Source organism: Pseudophryne corroboree, chromosome 1 (genome assembly GCF_028390025.1).
Source record: "Pseudophryne corroboree isolate aPseCor3 chromosome 1, aPseCor3.hap2, whole genome shotgun sequence".
Lineage (NCBI taxonomy): Eukaryota > Metazoa > Chordata > Amphibia > Anura > Myobatrachidae > Pseudophryne > Pseudophryne corroboree.
The window spans coordinates 325,859,494-325,880,158 of record NC_086444.1 but is presented as its reverse complement, the minus strand read 5'-3'; the positions used below and the strand labels follow the sequence as shown (position 1 = coordinate 325,880,158).

The following is a 20,665-nucleotide window of genomic DNA, read 5'->3' as shown; positions in this document are numbered from 1 at the left end:
ACGTCTGACCATTCAGTTCCTGATTTGACGTCACAAACACGCCGTGCGTTCGCCCAGCCATGCCTCCGTTTTTTCTGGCACGTCTGTGTTTTTCTGAACACTCCCTGAAAGCGGTCAGTTGACACCCAGAAACGGCCTCTTCCTGTCAATCACTCTGCGGCAGCCAGTGCGACTGGAAAGCATCGCTAGACCCTGTGTAAAACTACATTGTTCGTTGTAATAGTACATCGCGCGTGCGCATTGCACCGCGTACGCATGCGCAGAAGTGAGAGTGTACAGCCTGATCCACCCCAGCTTCTACTATCAGATCATGTTTCAGATTATGTAATTTCCTATATTAGGCAGGATGCATCAAATATTGCCATATGCATGAATAAAATCACAAATGAGCTGTCCTTTGCAATGATAGAGCTGTTCTTTCTGATAATAGAACTTTGAGGTTTATGACCTCATCTGTGCATGACACAGGTTCCACAGGGGGTGCTCGGAGGGATCTGTTTTTATCCCTCTCAGTGGGGAAGTGTGATAAGAAGCCCATAGTCAAGCCCCGTAATTTATCGCATTCCAGAGCTTGGTGCATACAAGGTAAACATCCAAACCTCCGCAAAAGGCAATTTCATAGTTTTGCCCGATTTGTTAGGTTTGCTGCATTCCACCCGATATCAGGTGTGGCTTATCTGAATGGTATCCAGTCAGAAGGTAAAACACCACTAGACCACCAGGGAATATATTTCGACAGTTCACCATGTTGCCATATCACTCATGTAGTCATGAAGAACATCTTCATGGTCACTGTCAACATGCTACATGTTGACAGTTCGACCATCTCAACATTCTTGTGTCGGCATGTTGAATGTTGACATGATAACTGTGGACAATTTATATCCAACCCATCTGAATCCGGGGTTATGACAGATCAATATGTGTGGTAAAACAAGAGGAAATCATTTCATATTGCTATTGAGGCTGAGCAGGTGGATTGCTCTGTTGAATATGCAGTGTACGTGGCTACCTCTGCAGGAACATGGCTACAGAAATCAGTATTGTCCCATGAGAACTGAGACAGAGTAGTTGTCAGACATTGCTGACCTCTTCCGTGTGCTCTTGCAGCTTTCAGTTGCTGTTTGTTTAGATCCTGGAATGAAGTACTATTTACCTCCTTCCATCTAGATCACCATTCCCCCAGCTAGGTCTAATATGAAATCAATAGGATGTCTAATAATTAGGCCTCCCACATGCTGCTTTGACATTCTTGGAATTTATGTATAATAAAATGGCCTCCCCCCCCCCAAACATTTAAAAGTATTTATATTGAATAACAGTGCTATATCCCCTGAATCAGCCCTAACAATAAATCAATAGCATTCACATTAGTAATTTTTCTCCCTGAACCAGCCCTGACTTTAAAGTAATGGTGCTTAAATATTAATAAATAGTCATATTTCACCTGAGAAAACATCAAATTAATCAGACATTTAACAGAGACCACACATTATGTTAATAGCCATATATAACACTAATATCACACACACACACACACACACACACACACACACACACACACACACACACACACACACACCTGGCCATCTTAACAACAGTGTAGGCCAGAGCAATGCAGTGGGTCTTCTACCCAAAATGTGAACGCTCAATAAAATGAAACCTTTACATTTAGTGGTATGCTCAAGGTGGGCATTGCAGTCCTTTCACAGTCAGATGCATGCTTGTAAGCCAGGGGAAGGGCTGATATTAGTATACGCAACTACAGTAAGATGCTAAAGCAGTCGCAGCAGTGTGCGACTCCAAATCAGCCTTGAACTGAATCAAAGCTGGTCATTGAGAGCACAAAATAGCATTATATACTGACGTTTTACTAACTATTGCTAAACAACACAATGCTAAACCAACTCCAAATGGCAGTGCAAGGGTTAATCCTTTTGCGTATCCAAATTTTACTGTCAATAGGTTCAGGTCATTTACGGTGATTGGGGTGTTGAATGCAGTATATTGTAAAGTCTCACTGAACTAAGTGGAACATGTCTTTGCATATGTTCTAATACAGTGATGAGATGGCGCAATGCATGCGCAGAAGACCAAACGGTGGCCTTCTTGGTAAATGAATTCATACATCGCCAAAGGAACATCATGGAGACTGCACACTATCTCTTTCCAGGTTTCAATATGCAGCCCTCGAGACCTTTTACCTTCTGAGCAAAAGCCAGTGAGTTGGGCTGACGCTAGGGGAGGGGGGGGGGAGGGGCTGTGGGTAATTCTGAGATTCTGTCTGAGCGCATTCAGCAGGTGTGTGTGTGTGTGTGTGTGTGTGTGTGTGTGTGTGTGTGTGGAGGGGGGTGGTGGTGCTGGGGTGTTGTTAATGAGAGGTGGGGTGTCTGGGTACTACTGAAGTGTTGGTTGAGAATGAGGTACTGTGACATCTGGATTGTGTGCTGCTCAGTTGTGTCTGAGTGGGGAGGTGTTTGGATGCTGGGGTTGTAGTTGTGTATGAGTGGGTGTCTGGTTGCTGGGATCATGCATATCAACTGGTCTTTGTAAGTGACCTCCCAATATCTTTTACTCATTACTGAAAAAATCTAATATTTAGTACATACTACATGAGAAAAAGCAATATATGTAAGACATTTCAATTCCAAACCACTGGGTGGTGGGCACCAGTCACTGCTGTATGAACCAGTATGCTACTCATTTATGTTTATAAATGAGCCTGAACTAGCACTTGCCAGAAAAACAGCTGTTTTTGGCAGTAATTGCACAGGGAATTAAAAAGAAATAAGAGTTTTCTAAGCCAAAAAGCCATTGCCATTGCTAACTAACCAATCATGCTACCTATAATATGAATGCAGAAAATTCCTGCAGGTTTAAGTGTGACTTTCATTTATTTGCTAAGTTGAGGCACATTTGCCTACCTGACCCTCTGCATGAGGGAGAAAATGCTCTGTTCCTGGACTTTCCTGGTAATGTATGATTGCCATCACCTGTGGTGAGCTAGTTAATTGATAAGAAAGGTGTTTCACCACAGGTGATGGCAATCATACATTACCAGGAAAGTCCAGGAACAGAGCATTTTCTCCCTCATGGAGAGGGTCAGGTAGGCAAGTATGAGTTGAGGGGTCTCTTCTCTTTACTCCCCTGCCCCTTACTCCTACACTAACTCTGACCACACTTTTACACAGTTCCTTCTTCCCGTTCCCATAGTATGAGCTGTTAGGGGAAGAGTGGGCATGTGCCCACTGCATAGACCATGCACGATTATTGCAGAGGTACCACAATGATGCAGTGTACCATTTGGTCGGCTGATGGATGCTGTCAATGGCCGTTCCTATAAGAGACTTGCAGCGGGCTACATTATCCAGGAGACACAAGGGAAGTGTCTCCTGGATTATGTGCCACATATAAACACATCCAAGATCATACACTATATTTATAAACACAAAACAGTGTTGTTATGTTAGTTTGTTGTTATGTTAGTTTTTAAACAAAGGGGAAACTGCATCTTCTAACCTTTTCTTTACTGTCAGTTAAATTCACCCAGGAAATCAGGTATTAGCCGTATCTTCCTGAGCACCACATTCTGTCCTGAGGAAATGGGAACAACTGACATCACTACATTACTTAAATATATGCCATGCATTACCTGTAATTACACATGACAAAGTGATGGCCACACTTCCATTTACAAATTGACCAGCTATACTTACTGAAAAAGGGACCAGCAATGTATTCACTATATTACACTGTGAAGCTGAGATACATCTTCCGTTGTTCTATGAAGCAAACATTCACCGTAGCATCATTTTTTACACCACAAAACTGTTTTTTGCACTTTGTTTCTTTAGAAGATATATTTTGCTTTAGGGACTTTTCAAGCAAAATAACAATAACTATAGAAAGAGGAGAAATCAGTAATAATAATTATGCTATTTATTAATAAGTGTTTCAATTACTTCACATATTGGGAGTTATTCAGAAATGGACGCAGATTGTTGCATCCGCAGTCCGCCCAGCACAAGGCAAGGCCGCCCAGCATATGTAGCGTCACCTCACGATGCATCGATTTTCCCATTCACATCAGTCCCTGTCCCAGTAGAGCTTACAATCTAAATTCCCTACCACATGTACACGCACGCACTTTCACGCTAGGATTAATCTTGTTGGGAGCCAATTAGCCTACCAGAAGAGAATATACAGGAGAATATCTAAACTCCACCGAGGGCCATGATGGGATTCAAACCCATGACCTCAGTGTTGTGAGGCAGTAATGCTAACCATTACACCATATGCGCTGCCCAAGGTATGCTGGGCGTTGTAGTGTGATGTAGGTTGCACTGAAAATGCTACTTATATACAGTGGTGGCAGTGGGGGATGCTTGCTGTGCTAAATGGTTGTGGCATAGTGAACTTTCGGGTCTCATGGGGCTTTTCACAACATGGAGTACTCAGGCACGTCTGTTCACTGTAAACAGATGTCAAGAAAACACTTGCGTGTAGCCGTGCATGCATAGTAGTGCAGTTCGGATGTCAGGTCTCCAAGGTGAGCCGCAATTCATGTTTGTATGCTGTGGCTAATGATCACACAACTGAGTGATTACTGACAGACTGCCCAAGTGCTGCGATCGCACTGCTCATGCATCAAGGTGCCGCCACAATCTCATTTGTAATGAGGATTTCGTGGCACAGTGATTGACAGGGAAGTGACCGTTTGGAGGTGTTAATGCGCAGTGGTTGCAAAAACGCAGGCATGTCATTGCCATTTTCAGGGCGTGTATCTGCCATCAGCTGTGAGCTCGTACATACAAAAACATGGCACCTGCGTCGCTACTGCTGTGTCTAGTCTGTGTATCCATAGGCCACCCCTTAGTTCTCGATGTTCCTTGTTTGTGCATATAGGCTGTGAATGTGTACACAGTTGCGAATGAGTTGCGATAGCTCAGATGGGCATCTGTCTTCTTTTCTGGGCAGCAGCTTCTTGCTAACATTAGCAGTTCCATAGCCTAGCAAATTAAAATTGCATTTGCATGTAAACATGAATTATACCCTGAATCCCAGTGCCCACCAGCTACATGGCAGCACAGAGCGCTCCTCTCTAACATGAATTGTTATATAAACACATCAGAACATACATGCTGAATCCGAGATTTTGCTCATGAATGACACTAATTTGCATTTCATGTCTGCTCCGTGAATAATGAATTTTATTTGCATAATAGATGGCTCTCTTGATTATATCCCCTGCACCCAGCCTTTGACCAATAATTATAAGTGAAAAGCATTTTGGGAGGAGAGAGTGTGGGTGGTTACTTCTTCCAACAATGTAATTTACAACAGTAGTAGTGCAATTGGCATTAACTATGATTATCCTAACAATTGCTACATCCAAGAGCATGGTCAGAGATATTATCAGCAGACGCATCAAGGCAGGGAACACTAGACAGCATTCTACATATGTACAACATTTCAATTAAAGCATACAACCCTTGTCAATTTTCTAAACCATTTAGGTACAAAAAAAAAATGTATTGTCCCAATCTCTGTAAACCAATGTTTTGTAGCTGAGGATTTCTATTTGTTTCTAGCAGTTTGGGGGGCATATTTACCAATTATCGTGTTTTAAACCCGATAATAAGAATTTCTTATTGCCGCTCTGCCCCCGAGTATACTTATAATCACATGCAGGTACAGGGGCTCCAAAAGTCGCCCGAAATGATCGCAAAAACAATAATTTCCCTTGTATACTGGAAGCTGGGGCCGTCAGAAGACCGTGCATGTGCGCTCAGCCCATTGCCATGATGGGTTCTGGAGGGGCCCTCTCCCTGTAATGTCTGCAAACTAGCGGCCCACAGGCTGCTATAGGATGGCGCCATCTGGGGATAGCATTATTCTATCAGGACTTGGTAGATCGGACAGATTACCGCATCCACAGAAACCGGAAATGGAGGGATGGCAGCAGGTATCAGAGATATTGGGTGCATTACATCCTTCATACAGTCAGGGGGGGATAAGTATGATTTACCTACAATCAAAATCCCCACGGTCAAAATTCCGACAACAATTGACCGATGGTCAAAATACCAACAAGGTCAAAATACAGACATGGTTAAAATACCAACATTTAAAATGTCGACAGGTCAAAGTCAACGCAAGGGTTTTTTTTTGCATTTCCCCCCCCAAAAAAAATTGGTGTGTATGTCAACATAGGAATGGGCGTGTAGGGGCCACAGTGCATTGCTTTGCCCAGGGCCTACAATGGTGTTAAGATGGCCCTGTATGTGGCTGACTGTCTCTCCCCGCAGGCACAACCTCCGACCTGCGCTACTGAGCATTTGCAGCTTTACCAATCGTCTTCACTTTTCAGTCTCCTGCATGACCACTCATGCCCTTGAGTATCTCCCAGCAATAGAGTAACAATAACAATTCAGGTGTAATGAGGGATACACAGGTAGCGATGTGTGCTTAAATTCTAAGCAATCTGACTAGATTGCTTAGAAATGAACCACACATCCCTCCGTGTGTATGCCCCATAGCGATAGAGCGGCCCCATGCGTCACTATCGCTGACTCTAGATTGGCCTGCATGCAGGCACAATCAAGTTAGTTCGCTCACTTCACTGCTGGGTGAAGTGAGCGTCACCCCCGTCACCCCCCTCTCTGAGCCCATAATGCGCTTAGGGGTTAATTCAGGTTGCATCGCAACTCGCGATCCAATCATAATTATTGCGTACACCCGACAGGGGCACATGCGCAGCGCCCATCCTGCGCATGCGCCCACACTTTCTGTGGGCGTCCCGCAGAAAATGCGAACTCCTCTGCCTGTTAGTCAGGCAGAGGCGTTCGCGTGGTGGTGGGGGGCGGCAATGCTCCGTTTCCTAGGAGGAGACGGAGCGCAGCGGGGACGTGGCTTAGAAATGGTCACATGCAGCCCGCTGTGGCGCATGCATGGTTAGACTCTCAAGGTATTTTTCAAGAAATATACCCTGAATAGCTCGGGTAGAGGATTCGCAGGGGCAGAGCTTTCTTGCAAGCTCTGTGTCTGCATGCGATAATTGAAACATCATTGCAATGTATTCAATTATCACATTGCAGATTTGGTTGAATTTATTACATCACATCCGCATCTGCGGATTGTGATAAATATGCCCCTAAAAGTGAAAAATTACACTTTCTAGCTAACAAACGCAAAGCAAAAAGTGATTTCCAGGAAAGCTTGGGAGATAGAATCACTTATGCCAGTGTACTAACTTGATTATAACCACAGAACGAGCTTTCATCAGCTCTTTCTCCTTAATTAGACAGGATTTCCAAAGTATTCTCTTCTTACGATCATTGGCATAAAGAGTGCTATCACCCATGCTTTCTGGATGTCATTCTCTTTTTTTACACTCCTGGGTGAAAAGTGTAGTTTAATTTTTTTCCCTATTTCAGCAAAGATACATGTTGCTCCTCACTTTCCATTTATTGGTGTTAGAGTAGTGACCAGTGCTGCAAGTATGGCGGTACGGGGTGGTACGGCGTACCGGTAAGAAAATCCCAGCCAGTATACCGTACCGCCGGGCCGCCACCTTGCAGACACCGGGTGTTGGAGAGAGGAGAGCGCAGCATGCGCCTCTCCTCTCCTGCCCCTCTCCTGCCTGCCCGAGTCCGCTGAGTCCAGCAGCGGCGTGCACTGAGCCGGTTCGTGAGCCTTGCGGATCGGCAGCCAATCAGGAGCCGCTGCTGCTGGACCGCGAGCCCTGATTGGCTCGTGGATCGGTGCCAGTTCTAATATACGGGAGACCGGATTGAGGGCAGGAAAGGGTCAGGAGGAGCGCATGCTGCGCTCTCCTCTCCCCAGCAGCAGGCCAGCAGCAGAAGACCCAGGCAGCAGCAACAATTGTGAGTTGCACTGTTGGGGCATATCTGGCACTCTGTGGGGCATGTGTATCTGGCACTGTGGGGGCATATCTGGCACTGAAGGGGCATATCTGGCACTGTGGGGGCATATGTGTATCTGGCACTGTGGGGGCATATCTGGCACTGTGATGGCATGTGTATCTGGCACTGTGGGAACATATCTGGCACTGTGGGGGGCATATCTGGCACTGAAGGGGCATATCTAGCACTATGGGGGCATATGTGTATTTGGCACTGTGGGGCATATCTGGCACTGAAGGGGCATATCTGGCACTCTGGGGGCATATGTGTATCTGGCACTGTGGGGGCATATATGGCACTGTGGTGGCATGTGTATCTGGCACTGATGGGGCATATCTGGCACTTAAGGGGCATATCTAGCACTGTGGGGGCATATGTGTATCTGGCACTGTAGGGGCATGTGTATCTGGCACTGTGGGGGCATGTGTATCTGGCACTGTGGGGGCATATCTGACATATGTGTAGCTGGCACTGTGGGGGCATATGTGTATCTGGCACTGTGGGGGCATATGTGTATCGGGCGCAGTGGGGGCATATCTGGCACTGTGGGGGCATATGTGCATCTGACACTCTGGGGCAATGTGTATCTGGCACTGTAGGGGCATATATGGCACTATTGGGGGCATTTGTGTATCTGGCACCATGGGGCATTTGTGCATCTGGCACCGTGGGGCATTTGTGCATCTGGCTCCGTGGGACATTTGTGTATCTGGCACTGTAGGAGCATATGTGTATCTGGCACTATTGGTGTCATAAGTGTATCTGGCACCCCCATATGTGTATCACACCCACATTTTTATTGACCACGCCCCATGTGGCATTATGCCACACCCATTTTTTTTTTTACATGCGCACCTTAGGCGCGCACACACAGTACCTATAAGACACTTTTTTAACTTGCACCACTGGTAGTGTCCCTTTGTCAAGATCCAATGTTTTGAATAATGTATCATAAAGCCACAACGTACAGCAGGCCCGGCGAAAGGGGGGGGGGGGTCAAAGGGAACACCTGTGCCGGGTCCCGATGGTCCGAGGAGCCCTGGAGATCAAGTATACAAAATACAGGGCTGTAGTACCTACGGTATTACTACATTTAAAATTATCGTCTGAACGCCCGCCATTACCTAAACTAATTAAGCCTTCTGCCCCCCCCCCCCCCCCTTAGCCTGTCACTTGGCCCAGCCCGGTGGTGACGCTGCGCCAGTCCTTCCCACCAGAAACTGCCGCAGATGCCGAGGAGCAGGCATCGCTAAGTCTGCCCTGTGGATATGTACACTAAGCTAAGCCCCAGTCTCCCACCGGACACAAGGATAGTGTACTGTTTGACAGACTGCAGCAGCCATCCACAGCCCCAACGGTGAGTCCCTCCGGGCACCTTAACCACTATTTCTATGTCTGGTCGGCACTTTACTAAAGTTCAGTCCTAAGTGTGTGTATACAGTGTATATATATATATATATATATATATACATAGAGAGAGAGTGTATATATATATGTATATATATATATATATATATAAAATATATATATATATATACATATACACGATAATGTCAGCCCGGCACTCTGTTGTAAATCCCGAAATTGCCCTGGTACCCTCAGTGTAGAATTCCAATGGCTTTCAAGAAAAGGCTGCGGCACTCAAGGTCTTAAGAAAAATCAAGTGTATTTGAAATATCAGAAAAACTCCATCGACGTTTCGGGGACTCTAACCCCTTTGTCAAGATGTGAACCAGTGTATATGTATATGTGTATATGTATATATATATGTATATATGCATGTGTATGTGTGTCGAGGAGGGGGAGTGATAGGGTGGTTGGGAGGAAGTAGGGGGGGGGGGGCAGAGATATCAGTGTACCGGGCCCCAAGTATTCTGTTACCGGCCCTGACTTACAGTATCTGAATATGTCACTATTGACAGTGGTGAATTATAAAGCAAAACCATGTTGGAATGCATTTATTTTATTAACTTATTTTTTGCATGCAGGGAAAACACTGCCTGCTTTTCTGTGTAACACTGTGGAAGTTTTTTTTATACTGAAATTATAGTTGAGTTAGGACAGACCCTATTCCCACTCGGTTGCTGGCATGGACCCACCAACTGAGTGGGAATTATAGGCGGGTGTCGGTATTCTGACTGTTGGTAAAATGTCGGCTGTCGGGATTCCGGCGTCAGTCTCCTGAATACCGGGATCCCGACAGCCGGCATTTTGACTGCATCCCTTCAGTGCAACATGGTTCTGCCAATATGCTAATTTTCTTTTTGCTTTGCTCCAACACCATCTGATGCCCAGAGTTCCTGTGGCTATGTCTGCATCGCTAATAATACAGATAGGGTGCACTTCAGTGAGCTTCAGTACAGAACACAGAACCAGTCAACCCTCAAGTTACATATTATAGCCCTCATTCCATACTGCAGATAGTATGTGACCAAAAGTAGACAATAAACAGAAGAACATGTTTTGCCGATAATAAAACTGGATCTTCCCTGACATAATATTTATGATGACAGGTTGTTATGTACTGTAATATGGAAATGGCATTCATTTTAACTGCTATTGTTGCTACTACACTTATCATTGATATCATAAGCCATGTCTAAGCATGCTAAATGATTGATATAACAGATTGTAACAAAGCATGTCCCACTATTCATGCTTTAACAATACTGTCACAATGGAAATGCTCCATACAATTCATGACTTAATTAATAGCCACAGATATAATAGAAGATTTTAAAAATGTGTACATAGTAACAGTATTTCCCACTGTGGAGGACAATAATTCTCAAAGAATATAGAATTCATGACAATGGCTGCTGCTAGGAGGTGAAAAACTAATAATACAAGAAAGAAAATAAACTGCTCCTATTGTAGTACAAGCAAGCAGTAGTTCTCTAGCTGATGTTTGACCTAAAGAACCTTTAATGATGAAACAGATTGGATGCAGTCAGAACATGCAGGGAGTTGTAGTTTAATAAAATATGGAGCATCAAATTATATCAGAGTCTGCCATAGAGCTATTCTTAATAAAACCACAAGACCATCTTGATCGCAGGTTATACTATAAATACATGCTACCACTATATATTTAGGAACTTTGAAAAATGCCTATTCTGAAAGGGATAAGGGAATTATTGGTACACACAGTGATCATAATTAAACTTCCCTATTCAGAACCGTCTGTAGCTTGATCTAACAAACAGAATATCACCAAATATGGTAGGGAGACTAATTTGGACATTGGAAGCAGGATTCCACACAAAAAAAAAAGAATACAGTATTTGCACTTTACGTACTGGTGTATTTATAATGGGTGCACCCATTTTCTAATACTCACCCTCTGGAGTCCTGCGCCGATGGCAGCAGCGCTGTTACATCACTGTGAAAATGATGCGAGGCAATTTTTACAGCATTCTGCGCATGCGCAGTAGAGTTATCACTAGGAAAATGCCTGCTGCGCCATTTTCCCGGAGATATGCGCATGCTCAGTAGAGTCTGAGCCATCCAGCGCTGAACGCAGAGAGAAGGCAGCCCGAACAGAGGTGGCTGCACACATGCCTCCTCCTCTCTTAAAGCGCCCTGGCTGTATGATATGCAAATGGACAGGCAAATATTTTATTGCTGTGTTATCATTAGTGCAACACAATAAAGGTTCAATCATTGTTAATTACAGTTTGATCTTGTTATTAATTTGTCTGTCCATTATCACATTGTACAGCACTATATTCTCCCTATTGCCAACTTTTTACACTTTTTTTTTTTTTTTTTTGCGTCATCCTACAGACATACCATAGACACTCTACATCCCCCTCTCCCACCCACCAAAGTGCCTTCAGCCAATGTTGGTTAGTAAAAGTAGGGTGACAAATTGAACGCAAGGTCAGATAACGGTACTGTTTTTAAAATGAAAGGCTTGTCAAGTCTCACACTGTGAACATGCAGGTTGTAATGTTACATAAGACAAGTTCATTCATAATGGCTGATGACTACACAAACTGATAATACAGCCATGATGTGCAATACCCAGAAAGCACTGCAGCTGCATTTAGCAAACCATCCCCAAAATAGAACATCTCTAGAAATACAGGTCACAGGCTCGTACCTAGACACCGATGACTGATGAGTCAGGTTGATGCAATTTTGTTTGGAAGAGTGGATAAAGGACAGAATTATGATTAAAGAATGTATTTTAAAGGAGAACTAATATAAATGTCTTACTATTTTTACAACGATAAATAGATTAAAACATGTTCTTTATTTATTGTGCCTGCAGCTGTCATTTTTATTCTTACAATTCTGCAGCTCCCTTCCACTTAAGCAGTTGCCATCTGGTAGCCTAGAGGCCCTAATCACAGCTCTGTCCCTGTCACACTGGCTTGTCTGCTAAAAGAAATGCCCTACAAAGCCCCGTTCCCACTGGTAGGATACCTGGTGTCTGCCATAGACATAACGCACACGTGTGTAGTGATACTGTTGACATAACCACACAACAATCTGTTAGTATTTCGATACAAACAAAACAAAAATTGCTGTTTTGCTTTATTTTTTAACTCGAATTATAAAAAAAAAATTACCCCAGCATTCAACTTGGATTAGCATTCTAGCGTGACAGAGGTTTATGTGTGTCCATACATGACTCCACACAATTTGTGATATGTGTGGAGTCTGGATAGGGTAGAGAGAGCAATGAATCAGGCGGGAAGCGATGACATATAGGGAAAGTGACACCTTTCCGGAAACAAGCTGCCATCAGAGGCTTCTTCTATCAGCTTGCCAGCAATCCTGCAAAGGCTAAACTGTAACATAAGAGGTAATTAAGTTTCCACCCACGTGTCTGAGAAATTATTGGAAAATACAAAAAGATACTTAGTTCCCTTATTCTGCACCAGTTCCCAGGCACAAAAGAGAAATAAAATGCAGTTATGAAGCATTATAATCACAGACATGTGAAAAGAGCACTTGGTGTTAAAATGTTTATGATAGAACCACCTGTGAACCTCCCAAAACTATTCATTTTGTTCAGGCTTTGGTTTGTACTACGTTGTGTACCGCAAGCTATGAAGCTAACCAGAACTGTTATCTGTTAATTATTAGTATGCAGTAATGCAATATAACTTCTACACCACAACAAAAATGACAAAGATGGCCTAATGGGCTTGGTAATATTCTGTAATACTGAAGTGAAGCTGACATTTGTCCATTGAAGGACTCACATGCTGTCACGATAGAAACGCTACATTATACTCTCACTGGCGTATCTATAATGGGTGAATTTTTTAAATACTTACCTCTCCGGAGTCCCCGCCAACATCAGCGGCGCTCTTGAATAACCGTGAAAAAGGCACAGCAGCCATTTTCCCAGTGATCTGTGCATGTGCAGTAGGCTGCCGGCACAGAGGAGGTGGGCCAAACCGAGGTGACAGCACACAGGCCTCCTGCTCTCTTAAAGCGCCCATAAATACACAGGAAAAAACATTGAAATAGCCAGATATATATACAGTATATAAACTGAAAAACCCAGATCCCCATCCCCCCCACCTTTAAAATGCCTGATCAGCATAAAAAAAGAAAAAAACTGAATTACAGTTGTATAAACAAATGTACTGTAGATCACAATCAATTGCTCACCATTAAGTAAGTGGCCAGTAGTGCCAGAATAATATTCATCCTAAGCACATGCACAGATGCAAAAAGCAGCTGTGGGTGAATTGATGCAAATGAGAGGAGAAAAGATGCTAATTTCCTCTTACAGCCTCAAGTTTGTACTGACTGCTGATACTGTAGGTCACTGGTAAAACAATAGTTTTTTCCACTACTTAACCGGTTTGTGGGGGTCATTACGAGTTGATTGCGCGCTATATACTTTTTGCAGCCGTGCAAACACATAGTTACCGCCCACTGGGGAGTGTATATTTGCTGTGCAAGGGTGCGATCGCATGTGCAGCCGAGCTCTGCAAAAACATTTTGTGCAGTTTCGGAGTAGGTCTGAACTTACTCAGCCCTTGCGATCATTTCAGCCTGTCCGGTCCCGGAATTGACGTCAGACCACTCCCTGAAACGGTCAGTTGACACCCACAAACGCCCTCTTCCTGTCAATTCCTTTGCGATCGGTTGTGCGAATGGATTCGTTAAATCCATCGCACAGCAATGATCCACTTTGTACCCGTACAATGCGCGTGCGCACTGCGGTGCATATGCATGTGCAGTAGTGACCTGATCGCTGCGCTGCAAAAACGGCAGCGTGCGATCAGGTTGGAATGACCCCTTGTGAGAGCAGCCTTTATTCATATACACACACACACACACACACACACACACACACACACACACACACACTGTATAATAGTATATATAATATGCATTTTGAATTGATGAGCCATTACTATAAGGATATCGTAACCAGCTTTGTCTTTCTGACAACATGCAGTAGCATCCACATCACATAATGCTTATTTGTCTATTCAAGACTCGAACGCAGAACAGTGTTATTGCTATTAAACCTTACTGTGTTCCTGATCATTTGGCAATACGCTAATTTACAACTTGCTATAAATCTTGTTTGCCATTAAATATTTATGTTATGCCTTCCCTGTTCCTACAGAAAATGACAACTGCAAATCATTCTAAACTCACATAATACACTATAAAATGATATTAAATTTGTTTTTATGTAGAACGTTTCAGTCCACAAGACCACAAAAGTACTTTATGAAAGCCAACGATTCATTTATTCCCTTATTTAAAAAAAACCCCTGCAATATGTATATATTATCAGATTTATATTTTACGCTTTCACAGTACAAATATTATATTGTGTTTAAGTTATTGTGTAAGGGAAGTACACAGAGAGTTAAACATTTTAAACACAAACACACAAAGGGGGTGTTTCACACGGAAATACTGAGCGCTATCGCTTTGTTAGTTATAAATGTGCTAGATTCACAGTGCACAATTGCCCCTGTGGTGACAGGTAAAGTATTAGTGAAGTAGGAACGCCCTTCACTGTAACATACTGTAGGAGTGATGTACCTCAATAAAACACTGCATGCAGCATCTACACTGCTTATTAGTTCCTTTGTGGCAGGAAAGGAGAAATCCCTTTTTTATTTCAACAGGTTATGGTGAAAGAGATTGAGCGCTATTTATATAACATAGGGGGTATTCAAGTAGTGCCATCTTTTCGACCAGTCGAAAAAAACTGCACTTTTTGCCCCTTTTTAGGTTGAATTTACATTCAACCTATTCAATTTCCATGCCGTTTTTTGACTGGTTGAAAAACCCAGCACTGGCGAAAACCAAGTCTATCGGCGAATTCACCACTGATACACATGTTTTGGTGAATTTGCGGGCGTTTCTGCCCAGTTTTTGGCGCAATTTTCACCCATGAAGATTCAACAAAAAAAAAAAAAAAAGAGAAATGGCATGGGCAAAAATTGGATTAAAAAAAGGGTGAAAATGGCGACAATTGAATACCCTGGGTTGAATTAGTGCAGTTTTTTGACCAGTCGACAAAACGGCACTTAATTGAATACTCCCCATTTATGGGCTGTACCTGATCACAACCATAAACTAACATAACTAACAAAAGTATAACATAATTAAAAGGACAATAACTATCACATCATTATATCTGAAGGTAGAATATATATTAGATTGAGTTCAATGCATTGACACAAGACTGCACTGATTAATTGGTCTAACTACGAGCAATTGATTCTGAATCTGTATATGAGTCATAATGAACTTTGAATGAAACAATGACCACTGTATCATAGCACTTCATATACAGATTCATACTCCGTCAGATATACAAGTGTCTCATATGAAAATAACCAGTGCCATCTCTTGATTCAGTTTTGTCGTATTGTGATCAAGACGCATATAGGCGCAATGTACATTGAGAAGGAATGTATGCGACTGCAACAATAGTGCATAAGGCCACATCTGTACCTAACCTGTACACTGATACTTACATATAGTAATACAGTGTTCATGACATTATCAGACTCAAATAAAGTTCCTGGGGTCCTTCCCTTACACCTCATATGTGGCCCATAAAGAGAGTGATAAGTGGTGTCATTCAGAATGTTAACTAGGTGAACTGACTCATTAGATAAGAAAGTGGTAACTACAGAAGATCTCCAATTATCTGAGCTAATTGAGACCATGGGTAGTTTGAATAATCAGTTTGATTGTATAATTGGACATGTATTAAACTATGTACAAATGTTTTCTTTTTAAATTTATGATACCATTTAGTTTTATGGATTACTATAAATTATTTCATCAGGGAATCATACAGAAAATAAGGACACAAAATATTCAACTGTACAGTACAAACAAAATGTTTTCTAAAGCAGAGCCGGCCTTAGGCATAGGCAAACTAGGGAAATGCCTAGGGCATTTGGTATGCTTAGGGGCACCAGCAGCTTATGCTGATTAAAATGATATGTGGCATGCCTATATTCTGTGTGTAACTGCGGCTGTATCTGCATAAGAAATGCTACATTGCAGTGTATTCCTGGAAATCACTGTAATGTAGCATTTCGTATGCAGATACAGCCGCAGTCGTACACAGAATATAGGCATGCTGCATATCATTTTAATCAGCAGAAGCTGCTTGTGCATCCTAGCCACATAGTAATGCAAATAAGATGCATTTTCATAAACAAAAGTCGCCCGATGTTAGCAGAGCTGCCAGCTGACTCACGCCAGGCATCTCCTGCAGAACTAGCTGCGGTGCTAGGGGGCACCAGCCAAAATCTTGCCTAGGGCATCATATTGGTTAGGGCCGGCTCTGTTCTAAAGTATAACTAAAATTGATTTATGGTTCCCATAGATTGTGTTCAAATAAAAGGCATTTCTGATAACTTATGTCAATGAGAGTTCCACTGTAATAGTGACATTTGTACATGACATACTGTATGGAATTTAGATGTGTTGCATTAAAGTTTGAATTGTTTATTTAAACTATTGATTTTTTTTATATTTAAGCATATTTCATTGTGCTTGACAATTGGGAACAAAACAGTCATAAAACAAGACTGGGCAATAACAGACAGTCAGACACGAAGGAAAGAGGGCCCTGCTTACAAGCTTACAAACTATAGGGAAAAAGCAATTTGATACATATTGCAAATTGCTCCAGCCAGATAGCAAGGGTAAAAGGCTCATGCAGAAAGAAAACACATGTAAGTTTTCTGTGAACCGTGGGCCTAATTCAGACCTGATCACAGCAGCAAATTTATTAGCTGATGGGCAAAACCATGGGCCTAATTCAGAGTTGATCGCAGCAACAAATTTGTTAGCAGTTGGGCAAAACCATGTGCACTGCGGGTGGGGCAGATGGATCATGTGCAGAGAGAGTTAGATTTGGGTGGGGTGTGTTCAAACTGATATCTAAATTGCAGTGTAAAATAAAGCAGCCAGTATTTACCCTGCACAGAAACAAAATAACCCACCCAAATCTAATTCTCTCTGCAAATGTTACATCTGCCCCCCATGCAGTGCATATGGTTTTGCCCAACTGCTAACAAATATGCTGCTGCAATCAACTCTGAATTACCCCCTATATGCACTGCAGGTGGGGCAGATATAACATTTGCAAAGAGGGTTAGACTTGGCTGGTTTATATTGTTTCTGTGCAGGGTAAATACAGGCTGCTTTATTTTTACACTGCAATTTAGATTTTAGTTTGAACACACCCCACCCAAATCTAACTCTCTCTGCAGTCTGCACATGTTATATCTGACCCCCCTGCAGTGCAACATGGTTTTGCCCATTAGCTAACAAATTTGCTGATGCGAATTAGGCCCTATGTAGACTGGAGGCCAGGGGCGGAACTGTGGGAGGCAGTGGAGTCGGCTGCCGCCGGGCTCCTGACCGGCAGGGGGCACATTTCCTCCACTGTCTCCCGCTGCCTGATCGCCGCTGCTCAGCGGCGGAACTTGCGGGGCCCACAGCCGGCAGCAGTGTAATGAGTCACACTGACTCATTACACGCTGCGCTGCAGGCCTTAACACAGGAGGAAGCCGCCGGACGTGAGCGCACAGTGCCATCAAGTGAGAAGGGTGAGCTCATCACCCTTCATCTCGGCACCGCGCTGCTGCAGCTTCCTCCAGACTCCTGGTCTCTGCCACCACTGCATGCTGGGAGAAGGAGGATGGAGGAGGGACAGTCACGGCAGCAGTGTGTGTGGAGAGTGAGGACTGGGAGACATCGGCTCAGCCACAGTGAGGAGCCTTACAGGAGCCAGGAGGTGCAAAGTATGTTGTACACACATGCAAATGCTGGCTGTGTGTGTATGTATTTAGCTGTGTGTGTTTTGCTATGGGTGTATGTGTTTTGCTAGGGATGTATGTGTGTGGTTTTGCTATGGGGGTGTGTATGTATTTTGCTATTGGTGTATGTATACTGTATTTTTTTGCTATGGGTGTGTATGTATATGTGTGTTTAGTAGTGTGTGTGTGTGTTTGTATGTATGTTTTTGCTATGGATGTGTGTGTGTGTGTATATGTATTTTGCTGTGTGTGTGTTTACTATGTGTGTGTATATACAGTATACTGTATATCCATATCTACAGATGTAGCCACACTCATGACTAGTGTTCCCATGTCTATGAAATGTGTATACACTATAGAGAGAACGTTGGCTGCAACTTAGCGCAGCACAGCGTTCACTGCAGCTTGTCGCAATACGTACGCCCATACCAACGCATCACGGCAAAAATTAGGCTGGCTACATCTGTTTCCATCTAGCTCACATTCCTCGTAGTTAATCTTGGTGTGCACATCAGTTAGACACTGGCGTAACGTGTATAAGGCTCCCAACTGTGTGACGTAACATGTATAAGGATCTCTACTGTGTGACGTAACGTGTATAAGGCTCTCTCATGTGTGGCGTAACGTGTATAATGCTCTCTACAGTGTGACGTAACGTGTATAAGAATCTCTACTGTGTGACGTAACGTGTATAAGGATCTCTACTGTGTGACGTAACGTGTATAAGGATCTCTACTGTGTGACGTAACGTGTATAAGGATCTCTACTGTGTGACGTAACGTGTATAAGGATCTCTACTGTGTGACGTAACGTGTATAAGGCTCTCTCATGTGTGGCGTAACGTGTATAATGCTCTCTACTGTGTGACGTAACGTGTATAATGCTCTCTACTGTGTGACGTAACGTGTATAAGGATCTCTACTGTGTGACGTAACGTGTATAAGGATCTCTACTGTGTGACGTAACGTGTATAAGAATCTCTACTGTGTGACGTAACGTGTATAAGGATCTCTGCTGTGTTATGTACCATGTATAAGGATCTCTACTGTGTGGCACAATGTGACTTTAGAGTACTATTGTATGGTGACACCCTTCTCAGTGAGACAAAACTACATTTTCTGGGTGATGTGCGTCACCTATTTATAATATGGGAGGGGGGCCCAATGCATATTGTTGCACCTGGGCCCACCATTCTCTAGTTCCGCCACTGCCGTTGCTAATTTTTTTTTTTAATGATTCTTACAGACGGAGGAGCTATGTCAGTGGGAAGCTGCCTCCTGTATATACAGAGAGCTGGCTGCAGCTAGGGGAGCTCCAGAGCGCGGCTCCTCCCGGGCCCTTCCAGTTAAGCAAGCCAGCCGAGGGAAGTTCTCTGCTCCTCCGTCAGGCTGATGATAGCCAAAGGTAGGCACTGACAGCACTTGCCTCAAGCTTTAATAAATGTTGGAAGCACTGTGTTTTGTGTTTGCATGTTTTTAAGTGAGGTGTGTGTGTGTGTGTGTGTGTGTGTGTGTGTGTTTAAAGAAAGTTGTGTGTTCAAGTAAAAGAGGCATGTGTGTGTGTGTGTGTGTGTGTGTGTAAGTGAGAGGTGTGTGTGTGTATGTGTGTGTGTGTAAGTGAGAGGCATGTGTGTGTTTAATACCCCTTTTACACCTACGAGCACGGGTCGCAGCCGGGAGCCTGACACGGGAGCTGCCCCCTGCTGCGACCCGTGCTCGGTCCCTTTCCCATTAGCAGTCACAACCCGGCATATGCCGGGTTGGTGACGCTTCTAGCTACACGGCAGGGGCGGCGCAGGGAGATCACATGATCTCCCAGCGCCGCCCATCCATACAGTGTAAACGGGAGCCGTGTCGCATCGACACGGCTCCCGTTTACACTACACCCTACCCGGATCATTCCCGTGTCCTACCCAGGTAAATAGCCGGGTAGGATTCACGGGTCACTTGATCCGGGTTTACCCTTTTCCACTTGCCAAAAACACGGGTAAATGCGCGCCCCCGTGCATTTACCCGTGTTTTTTGAGCTAGTGGAAAAGGGGTATAAGTGAAAGTGGTGTGTGTGTTTTTAAGTGAAGGAGGTATGTATCTGTTAGTGAAAGAGCCATGTGTAAGTGAGAGGCATGTGTGTGTTTTTAAGTGAAAGGCATGTGTGTGTTTAAGTGAAAGCGGCGTGTGTGTGTTTAAGTGAATGAGGTGTTTGTGTGTTTTTTTATATATATATCGGCACACCGCTGCGCCAAAGCATCTCCATGGAGACCTGCTGGCGGGTGAGGGAGCACTGTAGGTGTACTATAAAGGTATGCTGGTGTCTGTTTTATTGTAATGACTGACTTAGAGTGCGTCCACTTTGTATGTGTATCTATATTACTATTGGGAAAGGTACCTGAGCACGCTGCTACTGTTCACCCTGAGTGCCGGATAGTTACATATGGTATGTGTGTGTATATGTAGGGGG

General features: G+C 43.6%; 1 protein-coding gene and 1 long non-coding RNA gene across 3 annotated transcripts in view; one reads left to right on the top strand and one right to left on the bottom strand.

Annotated features, from left to right (window-relative positions):
- The window catches only part of TMEM132C (transmembrane protein 132C), a 716,061-nt gene that overhangs the window by 616,672 nt on the left and 78,724 nt on the right, over window positions 1–20,665 (bottom strand). The gene's annotated exons all lie outside the window — the stretch shown is intronic.
- LOC135063477 (uncharacterized) lies at window positions 516–19,659 on the top strand. The gene is made up of 3 exons (XR_010249857.1): window positions 516–585; window positions 2,063–2,221; window positions 19,454–19,659. It is a non-coding gene; the product is annotated as an uncharacterized LOC135063477 (long non-coding RNA).